The sequence below is a fragment of the Lepidochelys kempii genome, chromosome 1 (assembly GCF_965140265.1).
Source record: "Lepidochelys kempii isolate rLepKem1 chromosome 1, rLepKem1.hap2, whole genome shotgun sequence".
NCBI lineage: Eukaryota > Metazoa > Chordata > Testudines > Cheloniidae > Lepidochelys > Lepidochelys kempii.
Window position 1 is genome coordinate 297,172,017 of NC_133256.1, and position 19,435 is coordinate 297,191,451.

At 38.5% G+C, this 19,435-nt stretch overlaps 1 protein-coding gene and 1 long non-coding RNA gene across 3 annotated transcripts in view; one reads left to right on the forward strand and one right to left on the reverse strand.

Annotated features, from left to right (window-relative positions):
* PDZRN4 (PDZ domain containing ring finger 4) overlaps nt 1-19,435 on the reverse strand; it is a 386,169-nt gene that overhangs the window by 146,411 nt on the left and 220,323 nt on the right. The window lies entirely within an intron of this gene.
* LOC140906829 (uncharacterized) lies at nt 1,151-8,976 on the forward strand. The gene is made up of 3 exons (XR_012157256.1): nt 1,151-1,236; nt 1,420-1,545; nt 8,296-8,976. It is a non-coding gene; the product is annotated as an uncharacterized lncRNA (long non-coding RNA).

Sequence of the window (19,435 nt, forward strand, 5' to 3'; positions counted from 1 at the left end):
TATAGTCTGGAAATCATCAAAATACAACACCAAAACCAAACTCAACATTTATCAGAGCTGTGTACTTTCAACATTACTTTACAGTGCAGAATGCTGGGGAAAGAGAAAGTATGACATCTCCAAACTGTCTTCATTCCATACAACCTGCCTCAGAAAAATCCTCCATATCTTTTGGTCCAGAACAATCTCAAACCAGGATCTATTCACACAGTGCAGCCAAGAAGATATGAGCACCATCATTGCCAGGAGGATCATGTCATAACAGGATCGGTTATGTGCTTTGGATGGAAACTGATTCCATCACCAGAGTAGCAATAAGGTGGACACCTGAAGGGAAGCGAAAACAAGGCCTCCTGAAAACAACATGGCGAAGAGCTGTGGAAGCCAAGCGGAAAAACCTGGGGCACAGCTGGGGAATCATTGAGAGACTTGCCAGAAACAGACAGGAGTGGAGGAGCTTCGTTGCTGCCCTAAATGCCAGAGGCGTAATGGGAACATGATGATGATGATGTATGTATGTATGTATGTGCAAAATTGTAATTGTGGTGCAACTACAGCAACACCTCACAACTGGAAGGTGGTCAGCTAGGCAGGTAGGGGCTGCCTCCCCAACCAGCCAAAACTATCTTCAAGTACCCATCCATTGTCTAGCCAGGAAAAGATAATGGTGGACAATTAGAATTAATGGGAAAACGCTGAAACAACTTGAAACAGAAAAGAAAACCCCAGTCTTGGAAGACTAAGGCTACGTCTACACTATTTGCAAATCTTACGTCATTCAGGGGTATGAATATTCCACACAACCCCACCCACGCTGAGCAACGTAAGTTACAATGACATCAGCGCTCCTGTGCACAGAGCTATGTTGGTGGGGGGAGTTTCTCTCGCCGACATAGTTCACGTCACTTGCGGGGGTGGGTTTTTTATGCCAAGGGAGAACTCTCTCCCATCAGCACAGAATGTCTTCACCAGACATGCTGCGGAAGCGCAGCTGTGCAGCAACAGCACTGTACATGTAGACATTGCCTAAGAAAGGAGGGAATTTCCCCCACCATGAATCACGACAGTCTGAGAGAAAGAAAAAAACACCCCCGCAAACCCTATTAAAAGGAATGGGGTTTGAAGTGAAGGCAATTTACAAATGGAGGGCCAGCATTTAAGCAGGGTGCTGTCTGTGAAACAACTGGATCCCCTCTACCACAGAAAGCACATAGGGAAACTGTTCAGAGGCAGTAGGTAAATTGTATTAGAAAAGGGAATTTAGCTAATTCCCTTTTAGCTACAGAAGTGTAAAGCCTGAGGTTGTATCTTTATGTTTATTTTCTGCATAACTCGTAGGTGTTTTCTTTTCATTACTATTTCATCTTTAACTCTATGATTTTTCTATTAAATACACGTTTTGTTTATTTTTATCCCCAGCAGTTCTCTGTTGTGCAAACTGTGTGGCGTGTGGATTCCAAAGTGAGCTGATAACATGAGAGCAAGTTTCACTCCATCAGGGAGTGTGGGTGATGAACCAGAGGAGAAAAGTCTGTATGTTCAAAGGTAACGAACACAGGGCAGCCAGATGTGGGGAGACTCGGGACTAAAAGGGTGTTAAGGGTCACCCTGCAAGGAGTAACTAGGCTGGTGATAGCCAGAGTGAGATCTTTATGCTTTTAGGCTTGTGACGGTCTCAGAGCGCTGAGCTACAGCAGCATAGCATTAAGGGCAGGTGGTGACAGAACCCTTTATTGGTCTGGGTGATCCACAAAATGCCTATACCAGAGTTTCAGAGGAAGTGTACAGAACAGGGCAACTATGGAGTGATTGACCCTGTCTTCCACTCCCTGTTTCTGGTAGTTAGAGGTTTAGGGTCATCACGAGCATGGGGTTGTGTCCTTAGCCATCTTGGCTATTAGCCATTGATGGACCTATCTGCCATGAACTTAACTCATTTTTTTAAACCCATTTATTCTTTTGGCCATCACAACAACGAGATCCACAGGTTAGTTGTGCACTGTGTAAAAAGCACTTCCTTTTGTTTGTATCAAACCTGCTATCTACTAATTTCATCAGGTGGTCCCTGGTTTTTTGTATTGTTTGAAGGAAAACAATACTTCTCTATTCACTTCTTCCATACCATTCATGATTTTATATAACTCTATCATAACCCTCCTCCCTTAGTCATCTCTTTTCTAAGCAGAACTGTCCTAATCTTTTTAGTATCTCCTCATACAGAAGTTATTCCGCATCCTTTATCATCTTTGTTGTTCTTCTCCATACCTTTTCCAGTTCCACTAAATCCTTTTAGAGATGGAGTGACCAGGACTAGATACAGTATTCAAGGTATGAGTGTACAATGAATTTATAGAATGGCATTATGATATTTTCTATATTATTTTCTATCCCTTTCCTAATAGTTCCTAACATACTGTTAGCCTTTTTGACCACTGCTGAGCACTGAGTGGAAGTTTTCAGGGAATTACCAATGGTGACTCCAAGATCTCATTCTTGGGTGGTAATAGCTAATTTAGAACACATCATTGGATAAAATAATCCCAACTATACCTACACAATGTGCATTACTTTTCACTTATTGGTGCTGAATTTCATCTGAAATTTGTTGCTGAGTCACCCACTTTTGTGAGATCCCTTTGTAACATCTCATGGGCTGCTTTGGACTTAACTATCTTGAATAATTTTGTATCATCTGCAAATTTTGCCACCTCACTGTTCACCCCCTTTTCCAGATCATTCATGAAAATGTCGAACAGCACAATTACCAGTATAGTTCCTTGCGGGAACCCACTGTTCATCTCTCTCCACTGTGAAAACAGGCCATTTGTTCCTATTCTTTGTTTCCCATCTTTCAGTTACTGATCCATGAGAGGACCTTCCCTCTTATCCTATGGCTACTTAGTTTCCTTATAGCCTTTGGTGAGGGACCTTGTTAAAGTCTTTCTGAAAATCCCAGTACACTATATTGACTAGATCACCCTTACCACGTGCTTGCTGTCTCCCTCAAAGAATTCTAATAGATTGGTGAGGCATGACTTCCCTTTACAATAGTTGTGCTGACTCTTCCCCAAACTGTGTTTATCAAGGTGTCTGATAATTCTGTTTTTTACTATTTTTTCTACCAATTTGCCCAGTGCTGAAGTTAGGCTCACTACCCCGTAATTGCCAGGATCTGCTCTGGAGACTTTAAAAAAATCTGTGTTATATTAGCTACCTTCCAGTCATCTGGTACAGAGGCTGATTTCAATGATAGATTATATACTATAGTTAGTACTTCTGCAATTTCATATTTGAGTTCCTTCAGAACTCTTGGATGTATACCATCTGGTCCTAGTGACTTATTATTGTTTAGTTTGTCAATTTGTTCTAAAACTATTTCTATGGACACATCAAATTGGGACAGTACTTTGTCACCCAAAAAGAACAGCCCACAACCTGTGCAGTGAAGACTGATGCAAAAAATTCATTTAGCTTTTCTCAACACCCTTGTCTTCCTTGAATGTTTTTTTAACACAGTGGTTCTCAATTAGGGGTAAACATACTGCTGAGGGTACATCAACTCATCTGTATATTTGCCTAGTTTTACAACAGGCTACATAAAAAACACTAACGAAGTCAGTACAAACTGAAATTTCATACAAATAAGGACTTGTTTTATACTGCTCTATATGCTATACACTGAAATGTAAGTACAATATTTATATTCCAATTGTTTTATTTTATAATTATATGGTAAAATGAGAAAGTAAGCAATTTTTCAGTAATAGTGTACTATGACACTTTTGCATTGTTATGTCTGATTTTGTAAACAAGCAGTTTTAAGTGGGGTGAAATTTGAGTTAGGCAAGACAAATCAGACTCCTGAAAGGGGTGCAGTATGCTGGAAAGGTTGAGGACTGCTGTTTTTAACACCTTTGTCACCTCGTGGCCCCACTGCCTATTTGGCAGGCTTCCTGATTCTAATGTTCTTAAATATAATTTTACTGTTAATTTTTGCATCCTTAGGAAGTTGCTTCTCAAATTCTTACTTTTACATTTTACTTGCCAGAGTTTACTTGTCAGAAATACTTCCTATTTTCCTCATTAGGATTTGACTTCCAAATTTTACAGAATGGCTTTTTGCTACAAATGGCCTCCATTAATCTGCTGTTCAGCCATGGTGGTATTTTTTTGATCCTTTTACTGTCTTTTTTATTTGGGGGTACACATTTAGTCAGAGCCTCTATTATAGTGTTTTGATGTAGTCTCCACGCTGCTTACAGGAATGTTAACCTTGTGACTGCTCTCTTTAATTTCTGCCTAACTTATATCCTCATTCTTGTATAGTGCCTCCTTTTAAAGTTAAATGTTATCATGGGGGGGAGGGATAGCTCAGTGGTTTGAGCATTGGTTGTGAGTTCAAACCCTGAGGGGACCATTTAGGGATCTGGGGCAAAAATTGGGGATTGATTCTGCTTTGAGCAGGGCGTTAGACTAGATGACCTCCTGAGGTCCCTTCCAACCCTGATATTCTATGATTCTATGGTAGTTTTTTTTTTTATTTCCTTCCTCTACAGGGATGCTAAATTTAATATGGTCACTATTACTGAGCAGTTCAGCTATAGTTACCTCTTGGACCAGATCCTCTGCTCCACTGAGGATGCAATCAAGAGAACTGCCTCTCTGCTTGTGGGTTCCAGCACTAGCTGATCCAAGAAGCAGTCATTCATAGTGTCTAGAAATTTTATCACGCCCCAAGGCGATATATACCCAGCCAATAGGATAGTTGAAATCACCCATCATTATTGAATCTTCTGGTTTTGTAACCTCTCTAACCTCACTTAGCATTTCAAAGTCATTGTCACCATCCCGGTCAGTAGCATATTCTTGCTGTTATACTCTTATTATTCAAGCATGAAATTTCTACCTATAGAGCATCTAATATACAATTTGATTCATTTTAGATTTTCACATTATTTGACTCTATGCTGTCATATAGTGTCACCCCCCACCAGTGTGACCTACTCTGTCATTCCTACATATTTCATACTCTGTTATTGTTATGTCCCATTGATTATCCTCATTCCGTCAAGTTTCCACAATGCCATTTAATGTCAGGTACTCAAGTTCTTCTATCTTAGTACGTAGACTTTTAGCATTTGTATATGGGCACTTGTACATTTTGCCAATATTTAGCTGCTTGCCTTTATGTGTTACATTTAAATGGGGCTCTTTTACAGTTGACTGTTCCTCACTAGCTTCTATTTGTGCTTTCCCAATTTCTTTCCTATCCTACATATTCGGATATAGAGTTCCCCCTTTAAAAAATATTCATCTTGAAGGGATGCTTCTGCCCAAATCATGTGCTCTTCTGCATCTGTCAGCTTTCCCCCAGCTTTTAGTTTAAAAAATCCTCTACATCACCTTTTTAATTTTATGTGCCAGCAGATTGGTTCCATTTGGTTTTGTATATCCTCCTGTACAAGCTACTCCTGCCCAAAAGAGTTCCCCAAATCCTAATAAACTCAAATCCATCCTCCCTTTGCTATTGTCTCTTCCATGCATTTAGACCTTGCAGTTCTTCCTGTCTTACTGGTCAAGCACATGGAACTGGAAGCATTTCAGAGAATGCTATGGGGAGATTTGACGTAAAACTTCTGTTCAGATCCGTTTTAATACCTGGACCAGCATGACTCTGACAAACTGATATACACTTATTAGAAACCATGTAGGAATGAACAGGCAATGATTTTATCAATCTCAGCTAAGCAATCTTCTGCTTCCAAGGAAATACAGAAACAAACAACATCCTTATTGCTGGTGTAGTGGCTAGAACAAGACACTAGGAATATATGCTCCTGAGCTCTGCACAGCTCTACCTGTCAGTGATTTGCTGTTTGGCCTCACTCAAGTCTCCAACTTCTTTGTCCATCTATGAAATGTACAGAGTGACACTTACCTACCTCAGAGGGATGACTATGAGGATAAATTGTTTGTAGATCACTTCGAGATCCCCGGATGAAAAAACACCACGAAAGTGCAAAAGTATTATTATTATTATAATAACTGGAAACATACGAAGCTCTTAAAGTGGTAGAATCCACTGATGTTTTACTTTTCCACTACATTGCTATAATGTCTTCTATTCGATTATAGTTAAGTTCCTAGGGCAGCAGTTTGTTAACTTGCTTAAAAACAGGTTATAAACATTGTATGCCATCATTTATATTTATGCCATCATTAGAAAAAAATGACCTATCATCGGAACTGGCCCTCTCAGAATTGCCATCTCGCTCATGATAGGGATCTACTGTATCTATAGAGAGTAAGCTTTTATTCCATACTGCTGAGGATTCATAAATGTCTGTACTTTTAACCTTGTTTTGTTGTGTAAGTGTGTGGTGTTAGGTGATAATACATTGTATTTAATTGGAATGTGTTTCTAACAGGAGCTTGCATTTGTATACTTCACATGCCCAACTCCCACTAAAGTCAAGACCTATATACAAAGGTTTTGGAGGTACACTAAATTTCTCCTTGTTATAACACTGTTGTACTTCAGCAGTGTTCCAGCATGAGTGAATTTGTCCCTATGTCTTTTTCTCTGGTTCCTAATGTTATCATACCTTAATCAAAGGGGTTCAATCCTTTCATTGATACCATCTTCTAGTTGGTGCTAAGCAAAATGTAGCAATGGCTACAAAAAAGCCCATGTAAAGTTCTTCTGTTGTTTCACCAAAGCATAAAAAGATTGACTAGATATTTAAGATATCAAATTAGAAGAGGAAGACAGGAATAAATATTCTACAGACTTCATGGGGGAGAAAGGAAACCTTCTTGCTTCCTTATCCCTTTTCTTGCCTCCAGAGTTTTTGTTACTATAGTAAAAATTAAAGCATTTCTTAGGTTCTTTCACAGCAGCCACTCAATGCATCTGATGAAGTGAGCTGTAGCTCACGAAAGCTTATGCTCAAATAAATTTGTTAGTCTCTAAGATGCCACAAGTACTTCTTTTCTTTTTGTGAATATAGACTAACACAGCTGCTACTCTGAAACCTCTCTCTTTTTTGAGTTTCTACAAACTTTGGGAATAGCTTTTGTGACAGAAAGGTAACCCAGGGCTTTGTGTGATTTCCAACTAATATCTCCTGAGACGCACACTAGAAGTAACTGCTTGAGTACCAGATGCCTATTCCCTCTCAAGTCAGGCTTGGGATTGACAGTCAGTACCATTCCTTGAACAATCAAACCTCAAACCTGTACTATCAAGTCACACTTCCTGAGCACAGGAACTTACTTAGCATGACTTGTCCTTACACCACAGCAGCTCATCCACAGGGCATTCCTCATTCCCCTTACCTCAAAGGCAGAAGTGATTGAGTAGTTTTACTAGATAGCAGTTGGTATACATGTCATTCCTGCTTACTCAAGCAGTTGTAGAGCAGGGGCTGGAGGAGTGGGCTTTAACTAAATAATTTTCAGGAGAAACTTGGAAGAACAATTCAAACTGACAGGAATTGCATGCAATACAACCCTGACTAACTGTGATGGGGGTTGAGAGCTTTCCAGCTCTCGCAACTATCATCCACCCACCTGATTTTTATAGCCAACATTCATTCATTCCTCTATAAAAATGAGAGGTTAGATTGGGAGAAGTTTTATGCATTAGCATTTGATCTCCTAAAGTGTCTTCCTGCAAGATACTCTTAGTTGTCCAACAACAAAATGAATTGTCCAACAACAAAATGAAAAGTTCTAGGAAAGTCAATACATTGTTAAACCCAAGATGAACGTGGCCCAATGTTTTCATATGAAAAGCTTCATTTCAGCCTTCCCACACAGCTTTGTGCTATTCTCACATTCCTGACATTTGTCCTATGTGCATATCTTGATGCTCTAAACTGGCATTGACTTTTGGTAAACACCTAGAAGCATTGTGGAATCAGTGAAGGGTAGAAAAAGATAGGCCAAGAAGTAAAACATAGGATGCCAGAATTAGTGGAATACATAAGAATAAAGTGAGAAGGTTGGTTGTTTGGTTTTTGTTTGTTCTCTTTCTTCAATTTAGTGAGTACAGTGTCAAAGCACTTGAAAAATCAAATCTGTACCACCCAATTAGGGCCTGATTCTGGAGTCACATTTCCTTGCAAACCTCACCCCCCCACTAATTTCACTGGGCGTTATATACGTATACAAATACAGAGATTGAATATATGTAAGAATTTTCCTTTACCATAACTAAATCCATTCCTACCTGAGAGCTATTTATATGATGTTACACACCTTCAAATAATAAATAATTGTTTACATTTATAGATCTTAACAGATGCCAACATGAATGAAGGGCCATATACATCCAGCACCCTGAAAAGCATCTGTGAGAAAGGAAAATAACCAACCAGTGTAAAGAAAACTGCACAATTTGGAGGAGGAAAGAGTAACAAGATGGAAACTTTGGCCAAGGACAACATGACAAAATCTGACTTATACAAAAAGAGCCCAGACATATTTAATATCAACTCAGAATCTAAGTGTTTACATTCTGTCCTGAAAGACTCACACACAGACTGCATGGAAGTCAATGCAGAGCTGAGTCCTGCTGGGATCTGAATCCAGTGGTTTCCAGCTACATATATGAAGAGGTTAACACAGTTTTTAAAAAAGGGGTGGGGAATGCATCAATTTTGGCAGCTAACATCACAGGTGTGAATGTGATACAGTGGTGACAGGATGCAGCAAAAAAAATAGAATGGAGGTTAGTACAGAAACGTAGCTGAAAGGGGTCCATGGCTCCATGCAGTAGGCCACACTAACAGCACATTATTGCATTTGTCATGTGCAGAGCTGGGGAAGGGCAAAATCCCAGGGTTGCTCAACTTAATTTCTAACAAAATGATGAATCTGACCAGAAAGAAAACTGATGCAATTTGTTGTAAAAACAAACAAAAATGATACCTCCATGGGATGTTCACCACATTAATTATGAAATCTCATGACATTTCCAACATTTAAAAAGCTTTTAAAGCATTTCAAAAGACATAATATAAAAATATATTATCTCTCTCTCTTTCCCCTGAAGATGAGAGGAAATGTTCTCCTTATTCCTCTCCCTCTTAGAAGAGAGAGGAGACAAGGTTGTAGAGGTTTTCCCCCTAATCCCCTTTCCCCCTGAAGTGGGGGTGCAGGCCAGGAGACAGAGCCAGTAAGAGAGCTGGGGGGGAATCTCAACCCAAGGAGAGATATTACTTTAAAACACAAGAGGCAATTATGGGATTCCTGGCTGGGACACCTTTTCTTCCCGCATCAGGTGCCATTGGAAAAGTGTGACTGTTCCAGGAATTTCACAGTTTAGGCACCAGCCTCTCATATTTTTTATCAGGTTGGAGAATGTGAAATGGAAGTACTCACTCCACCAGCCTGAGAGATGAGCTTCCACAAGCCTGAGAGAGAAAGAGGATAAGGCGCTGCTCCTACTTTAACTATTGCCTAGGTATTGCAAACATATATATAACATATAAGCATATACCATTAAGTCACCCCTCTGGCTTGATTTCCCTTCAAATTCCAGGTACCACTGTTACTTTAGTCCACTATCATCTATTTTCCAAGTTTAGCCCCTGCCGTTAAGAATAAGATCCTTTAGGCCAATTATGACAGCTTCATGAGCAACTCATCAAGGCTGAAAGGATGATATTTACTAATGAGTAGGGTTTTTCTTTAAACTTAAAAAATGGTAACATAACAAAACAAGCGTTTTATGAACAGTTCAAGCATGCCTTCCCATTCTTCAATGTATTTAACAGTAAGATAACAAGGAGTAGATGCAACAAAAGACTAGAGAAGTTGGTCCTCCCATAATCATTACGACTTGGCAGCATGTTGGGGCAATGGCTCAGTTTATTTACCAGGAATTCTTAAAAAATAAAGAGAGCTAGTATATCAAACTCTAAAAAACAGTAAGAACATGAGTCAAGCAAACAGTTAGCATTCTAACTAGGTCTCCCATGAAAGTCAAGTGAACCACACTGGAGTAAACAGAAGGTCTTATACTACAATTAGTCATTTAAATGTTTTTGAAGTGTTTAAATCATTTAATCTTGGTCAACACACCTATCCTAAGTTCTGTAGCAACAAACAACTATATTTAAAAATATAGGTAAAGAATAACCTGAGTTATTCTTTCTGCTGAGTGTGAAGTGGCTGGGATGAGAATCAACACCTACAAATCAGAGGTCATGGTCTTCTCCCAAAAGAAAGTGGACTGCTCTTTCCAGGTGAGGGGGTGTCATAAATATAAAGGGAAGGGTAACCACCTTTAAATCGCTCCTGGCCAGAGGAAAAACCCTTTCACCTGTAAAGGGTTAAGAAGCTAAGATAACTTTGCTGGCACCTGACCAAAATGACCAATGAGGAGACAAGATACTTTCAAAGCTGGAGGGCAGGGGGAGGGGGGGAACAAAGGGTCTGTCTGTCTGTGTGATGCTTTTGCCGGGAACAGATCAGGAATGCAGCTCAGAACTCCTGTAAAAAGTTAGTAAGTAATCTAGCTAGAAATGCATTAGATTTTCTTTTGTTTAATGGCTGGTGAAATAGCTGTGCTGAATGGAATGTATATTCCTGTATTTGTGTCTTTCTGTAACTTAAGGTTTTGCCTAGAGGGATTCTCTATGTTTTGAATCTGATTAACCTGTAAGACATTTACCATCCTGATTTTACAGAGGTGATTCTTTTACCTTTTCTTTAATTAAAATTCTTCTTTTAAGAACCTGATGGTTTTTTCATTGTTCTTAAGATCCAAGGGTTTGGGTCTGGGTTCACCTGTACAAATTGGTGAGGATTTTTATCAAACCTTCCCCAGGAAAGGGGGTGTAGGGCTTGGGGGGATATTTGGGGAGGAAGACATCGCCAAGTGGGCTCTTTCCCTGTTCTTTGTTTAACACGCTTGGTGGTGGCAGCATAGGGTTCAAGGACAAGGCAAAGTCTGTACCCTAGAGTTCAGAGTGGGGAAGGAACCTTAACAGCTGCCAGTAGTGGATGAGTTCAGTTATCAAGTATCTGGGGATCTTGTTCATGAGTGATGGCAAGCAGAATGTGAGATCAGTTGACAGATTGGTAGGGCAGTGGCAATGATGCGGGCACTGTACAGATCCATGGTGGTGAAGCGGGAACTGAGTCCTCAGATGAAGCTCTCCGTTTACAGGTCACTCTATATCCCCATCCTCACCTATGGCATGAACTTTGGGTAATGACTGAAAGGACAAGATCACAAGTACAGACAGCAGAAATGAGATTTCTCTGCAGGGGGGCTGGGTTTACTTTCTGAGATAGAGTGAGGAGCTAGGCTATATCGGAGGGCCTCGGAATAGAGCCGCAACTCCTCAGGATCTAGAGGAGCAAGTTTAGATGGTTTGGGCACCTATAAAGATGCCCTCTGGGAGGCTTCTGTTGGAACGATACCGGACATGTCCCACTGGGTGTAGGCCCTGCGGCCGACCCAAGACACACTAGAGGGATTATGTCTCTTGGCTGGCCTGGGAACGATGGGGAGTCCCCCATGAGGAGCTGGAACCTATTGCAGAGGAAAAGGAGGTCTGGTCCTCCCTACTCTCCATGCTACCGCTGGGACCCTCATGAGGAAAAGCAGCATAAAGGAAAATGAAGAAGAAAGAAGAATAATTTAAGTTGATGCAATGTCAACATCAAAGCTTTGCCCAAATCACAAAACTGAGTTACTTACAACTCAATCCACAACCTCAGAAAAAGACTTGGCACAGAGATAAGCTTGCTGTGGTCTCTAAAGGTCAACAAATGCAGACCATGTTAGATAATATAAGTCAAATAAGCTTCCAAAACTGAGAACCCTCCACTGACAATGTCCAATCCACAGACCAACATATTTTGGCAACATCATATGTGGGGGATCCTATTAAATCTGAACTGTCTAAAGTATCATAAAGCATGAAGAGCAAGGCAAATTCTAAGATACTCAGAACTCATACCATACAGACCATTACCAATCAAAAACATATTGACTTATTCATAGAAATAAACTCTGATGTATGTGACTAATATACTCTCTGAATAAAGATAGGTTTCAGAGTAGCAGCCGTGTTAGTCTGTATTCGCAAAAAGAAAAGGAGTACTTGTGGCACCTTAGCGACTAACAAATTTATTTGAGCATAAGCTTTCATAAGCTACAGCTCACTTCATCGGATGCAATCGGCTGTAGCTCACGAAAGCTTATGCTCAAATAAATTTGTTAGTCTCTAAGGTGCCACAAGTACTCCTTTTCTTTTTCCCTGAATAAAGTACCATTAAAAAGTGAATGGGTGCATTCTGCACTAGCTAATGTTTCTAAGAAGTTTTTCAGGGAATTCCATGCAGTCGTTCAGCACGGAGGGTGACAAGGGCACTGGTGATTGTTGTCAAGCCTGTGTTTGAAGACGTTCACAGCTTCCTTTGTCAAGAGCAGATGAAAAATTAGCATTGTTCCCTGCCTCTATTTGGGATTCAGCAATATGACCTCAAAGTTGCTACACTGAGTATAAAGAAAGCAGGTGAACTTTCTCAACCAAGGGGATATCACTTCTGCATTTCCTCTGGCTGTCTTCTATAGCCTACCGATATTCTCTATTACCTAGGCTGTGTTTCAGACAGTTGGCTCGCAACTAAGCCCTAATCACTGGACCTAGACATTCGGAAATCATCCAGGTCCAATAACTAGAGATGTATGATTACGTGTCATCAGCATTATGAAGGTTCTCAATCCCAAACTCTCTCATGAACTGCCCTAAAGATTTTACAATAGACTGAACAGCTGGTGTCAATGAATAGAACTTTGTGATTCACAACATTACCATTCCCTTGGGGCAGATGAGCAATAGCTGAACACGACTCTCTGAGTCCTGTCTGAGAAAAGAGCGGAGACACTCAAACATACCTCTATCTTTCCTTGAAAAGGTATTCAGGCATGTCAACAACATCTCACTGTCAACAGTACCAGTGGCAGCTGATACACCTAAAAAAATCACTATGGCCTCTTGATCTCATGAAATTTCAGGAAAAGGGTATTGACATATATATATTTGCTATACTTGGTGACATTATTAACAAAGCAAGAGATAGGAGTCTACTAGTAATAGGTATAATAAAACATATTAATTAATGCAGTTAATAAATAGAAATAAGTGCTCAATCTACAGTAGAGTCTCATTTGCCTCTTTCAAAGGCATAATCAATTGAAGGGCACATTCTTCTTCTCTTTGTTCTTTCCCATCAATTTTAATGGGTGCAGAACATCAGTCACACAAAATGTAATGGGACAAGAAGATGGATGAGTACATTTGAAGCTGCTAGTCACAGGACAGAAAACATCCTGATGAAGTGACACTGGTAGCACAGAGTTCAACAATGGAGCCTGGACAATATTTAGTAAGTGAAACTACAGTGCTACATATTTGGTATTCTCACTGGACAAAATCCATTCCCTGCCCTATTCATCACATTTCTATAGGTCAGAATTTCAAAGGAATTTTCCCACTGAACATGACCAAATGACATTTTTAATTCAAGGAAAAGAGTAAAACTGGGGACAAAGAGGTCATTTGGAGATAAATGGAAAAGAGCTTTTGAATTAACAACTTAAAACTCCGTCACCAAAAAGACTTTGAAATGGTTTAATAACTATAGAACTCACAGAAATAAGTAGATTCGTATATGCCCTGTGCTAATATACTATATATAATCAAACTTCACAACTAACAGAAAACTGCCTTTTTATGCTATTACTTGAAGAAAGTAAGCAAAAACAATAAATATATATTTATAAATAGCTCTATGCTGAAAGATCTCTGGGTAACTTATAATAAAATACACAGTTAAAAAGGCAATATAATAAAATACACAAATAAAAAGGCAACATGGCCCATTAGTAATCTGAGATAAGATATGGGGCAATTGCCAAAGCAAAATTCCCATTACACCCAACCTCCAAACATAAAATGAAAGTCACTCTTCCAACACATACAAAACATTTTTGGTTTTACGCATGTGTAGGATTTCATACAACAATTTATACCCTTCTTGAATATGTAATGAGATTTACATTCTGAAGTGCCATTCCACCTTTACCTTTATAAACAACTGCTGAATTATGCTACAATGTTGTGTTTCTTCTTATAATAATTATTTGATGATGCTCCTGTGTCTGCACTGTCTGATATCCAGTGTAGTTACTGGATTTGATACCATCTACCTATCTACTGTCTGCTCCATAATGATAAAAGTAGCCAGTGAGACTGGAGCTCTCTGTCCTAAAGTAATGATTTTCTAATTTTTCAGTTTATAAAAATATGCCATTCATATTATTTCAGGATACTTGTACAATACTATATTCAAAAACCAATAGTAACATTTAGATTATCAGTGTTAACTAAGGCCCCCGTCCTACAAGTTGTTTGGCATGGACAGATCCTGTGCTTACATAGAGCCCCACTGATTCCAGTGGGGCTGTGTATGGGTGCACCAGTCCACCCATAGCTGAGTCCACCCAGCTTGCAGTTACTTCACAACTATATGATTATGTATCTTCATTTAGTCCATCAGGCAAAGGTATTGAATTGCAAGGGATAGGATTTCTCCATCAATGTCCCATAACTCAGGAACTCAAGTCCTCTTCTAGATATATCTATGGCATTGTTTTGGATAAGGTTTTTGGTTTTGTTTCTTTTTTATTAATACTTTGTTGGAAGCATACAGCTGTATATATTTACACACACACACACTTTTTATTATACAGTATATTCTGTCCTTCCCACTCACATTATGTGAGAAGAGAATTCTAGTCTCCACATAAAAATCTCCACAAGAAATGAAGCTTTGTAGCAATAAACAAAACCTCAGTAACAAGTAAAAAATAATAGTTTTACAATTGCACTGTACAAGCAGTAAGTCAGACCAATTGCAAGTAGAGCAGTGTGGAGGACAGAAATTCTACTTTAAAAAAGATTTTGAGATATCACAATTTGACATCATTCTGAACTGAAAGAAATTCTGAAAATTTTGAAATTCTCAGTAAGGAAAATTCATGCCAAAATTTTGTTTCAGCTCAATCAAAATTATTTCATTTCTATCAAACTGTTTTGTTTTGGTGTTGACTTTAAAATATTCTAATCATATAACATAATACAAAATAAAAACACTTTAAAATGAAAAAGTATTTCAAAATGAAAAATGCATTTCAAAATGAAAAATGTTTCAATATTGTCAGACCTACCCTTCCGTTTTTCCTCCTAAACAAAATTTCAATAAAGTTGACATGATTTAGCAAAGTGTTTCAATTTTGATGGAACTGCATTCCTCAGTGGAAAATGGCTCCATCAAAGTTTTCTGATGAAATCTAGTCACAACTTTTATTTCCATTCTTTAGGATTACCCAAACTCACAAGTGTGTATCTTTCTGCTGGTTTTGAATAATGTGATAATATGCATAATAAATGCATCAAGCATAGCAGTTGAAGAGATGTGCTTCTCTCTCACCATATTTAGGAGCACTGAGCGTATTCCAGAATATTACAAACATTGTATATGAATTTAATAAACATTTACATTTTTCTTCTATCTTTTCTTGTCTATGAAATACAGAAAAAATGTTTTGAATTTTAATGAAAACTGATGTTCTCCCAAAATAATGACTCCAGAAGGAATGAACTCAGAATACTGTGAGAGTTGCAATAAAATCATGAAACACAGACAGAGTGATTCTTGTTTCAGCACTTGGGGATACTCAGGAAGCAAGGCTGTATAATTCAGACGTTTAGTCCTAATCTACAAGATCCTCTTGTGATTGTAGAGACTGTCATACCATGATTGTCACACCAATACAGCTGCACATACCAGGAATATGGAAGCTGCCATGGTCCATTTGAAACTTTCAGGAACCTGAGAAAGAGTACAGAAGGTCTTAAACCTGTGACAGAACTCACCACTTCAAGACATCAGAATGAGCCAAAGACTTGATGAATTAAGAACATGATGTTAAGTCTCATATTTTCAGATAGGCCTTCCCACAATATCAGAACTGAAAAATATGCAGCAGCTTAGCAAAGGAGAAAAGGGGAATATGTTTCAAACAAACAAGTATATGAGTAACAAATAAAGAAAAATAATGAGCTAATTAAGGTTTCAGAGTAACAGCCGTGTTAGTCTGTATTCGCAAAAAGAAAAGGAGTACTTGTGGCACCTTAGAGACTAACCAATTTATTTGAGCATAAGTTTTCGTGAGCTACAGCTCACTTCATCGGATGCATACTGCTGTAGCTCACGAAAGCTTATGCTCAAATAAATTGGTTAGTCTCTAAGGTGCCACAAGTGCTCCTTTTCTTTTTGCGAATACAGACTAACACGACTGTTACTCTGAAACCTGTTATTATGCAAGGCACTGCATTTAGCCATATGGAATTAGAATATGCATCCGATGAAGTGAGCTGTAGCTCATGAAAGCTTATGCTCAAATAAATTGGTTAGTCTCTAATGAGCTAATTGTATCACAGCATTCTTTGGTTAAACTCTGGGCAATTCAAATTGTGATGGAGTGTACGTATTCTGGACAGGGCTTGGTAGTTTGGAGGATTAAAACTCCTTCCTAGGATGAGAGAGAACTTGCTCTGCCATGCTGACATCAGACATCATGGCAAAAACTCTCCAGGGAATAAAGATAGAAGGAAACTACTGGAAACAATCAGACCACATAGAAAGGGAGCATGAATGTTTTCTTTGCTTAACTTGTTGATTATTGGGGTTGGCTTCTGCAAAGAACTATGGATCTTCTACTCTGAGGAAATTTATTTTTTATTTTTTCCACCTGAGAGAAGAAGGATTTGTAGAGTTTACTAACTTCATAGGAACGTAACAATAAAAGGCCACGAAGGCCACTTTAAACTCTAGACAGGTTGACACAACACTTCACCATCTGCCCACACCAATATTGTGAAACTCAAAGACAGTGCTGGACAAGATACAAAATACCTGTATAACAAATGGGCAGTGACGACTTACATGGAATTATTCTACCACAATCTCTAGGCTCCGCTGACAACATAAACCACTTGGAATAGTTTCCTTGTTAACCACTGCAGTTTATTTACAGCATATAGTGTCTGACAGCTGTTTATTTGGTACCCTCTCTATACATATAAACAGAAGGCCAAACTCTGCCCTTGGAAGGAACATTGATTAGAAGCTTATTAAAAACAAAAGAAAAAGTGACTGGTCTATTTTCATTGTCCAAGCTCAGAGACATCTATATATAGTGAAATGTACGTAAGATTAAAAAAATTTCAGGTTTAATAGTCAGTGATGGCGTTTATATATGAGGGAGTCCATTTGTTTTTGAAAAATATTGTCTTTCTACCTAAGAGTGTCTCTTTGAAACCACCAATTAACTGAGGATCATATTGTGCCCTCAGTCCTCACACAAAATTTCCTCTGATTTCAATCTTCCAGATTTTGTCTGAAACAGAAAAAACATGGAATCCTGAACTGAACAGCTATAACACTTACATAGTGCCTTGCTACTGAGGATCTCAAAGAACTTTTCATTCAACCCTTAATGAAGCCTCTCAAAATCCCATGAAGTAGAAGGATTGTTTGCTACTCTTAGCTCCAGACTACATTGTACAGGACTTTGCTATTGATTATGTCCCTCTATGATACTGTAACCTCTCCAGAAAGAAATGGGATTCACAGCTTAATCTCATTTTATCTAAAGAGCTCTGGAACAATATTTGACAGAATGTTCAGATGACATTTTCATCACCTCCCTCTACAAAACACAAAATTCTCAATAGGTAATTTTGGACCTCTACAAGACTTTGCTCTTCCAAAACTATGACCTCTGCAGATGCTGAAGTTATCAACCTTCACTCACATTGCTGACACATAAAACTCATATGATGAAACGTCTCCACTTAGGTCTGAAGTTTGCCTGAAGATTATCTCATATTAAATTAGTTCAGGAAATCAGCCTTTACAAGACCAGCTCTTTTTAAAAAGAAATACACATCCTCAGAAGGACTCTCATCCCCCACTGCTAAATTAGACAAAGCATGAAAATGCAACATTATAGAGAAAATTATGCTACCCAGTACCTGAACTAGTTCTCTTTTAATATTATTTAATAGTCTTCCATATCCCTGCAGATCACTGATATATACTGAATGTTCCTTGATAGTTGCCATTATTCTCCTCATGCACTGAATTCTTATCTCACATGCCATTGTCTGGTTTCTTATCTCATGATTCTTTTTCCTTTATCTTTCCTCTTGATATAGGGACAGTAGGCATATCCATTTTGCAAACAAGTAGATAAAATCCTGGCCCCATTGAAGTCAGTGTCAAAATTCCAGTTGGTTTCAATCGGGGAAGGATTTCAACTTGAAAGTTTAAATGACTTACCCAAGCGGGATTTTATAAGTACACAGACAGACATCAACCAAGTGGCAAGTAGGAAAGACAGAATATAGGTGCTGTGCTCTAATCCCTAGAATTGACTCCCCCTACCTACAAGAAAAAACAACTTTAAAAAGTCAGTTTCTAAAGCCTATTTAGTTTGACCAGGTCTATTTAAGTAAATTCTAAGCAAGCAACTTCCTCAGATATAGCTAGAAATATGTAACAGGCTTTCTGTGATCATATTTTTTACAGTAAATATGCTGCTACACTGTTGTGAGGCAGTGCTGCTGTGAAGAGAATTATTCAGAGTTAAATTCTAGCTTTGTTCAATTTAAGTGACAGGAAATAGAACTCCTACACATTTTTTTTTTTGAACCCTTAAAAATCTCCAAGGAAAGTCTTGAACTATTCAAAAAAGTCAAGTATCCAGAGGAAATTCTTAGTTAAACCGATTTGCAATCAGCAGTTTCACAATCATTTTCTTTCTAATTGAATATCAAAAACAACAGAGCAAACAGAAGGCAAAAATCAACAAATCCAATATGACCCACCAGTATTATTATATGTATTCATTCTGATAATGTCCTATGAGTCATGACAATCCTCCCAATTCTCAAACAGTCTAGCCTAAAATTTCTCTTGTTTCACACTCCCTCATACTAAAAATTGGCTATTACAACATTCTTTTTAAATCATAAAAATCTAAGAAAGTTAGATAGGAGCTGACAAATAAATATCCAGCAAGGAATATTATCCTCAAACTATTTGGGAACTCTGAGCCAGCAGGAGGACACCAAGTGTTGATAATGTTGAGCAGATGGTACTTTCAAAATGTTTAGAAAGAGGGTCCTGGCCCTGCATTAGAATTACCAAAGAGTGGCAATGGAGAAGAAGCAGAGGAGGTACTTACAAGCAGGATGGAGATCTGAATGGCAAACTCCAGGGTGGATAAAAAACAATGATTTTTTTAAAAAAATAATATAAAAAATTATATTTTTTAAATTTA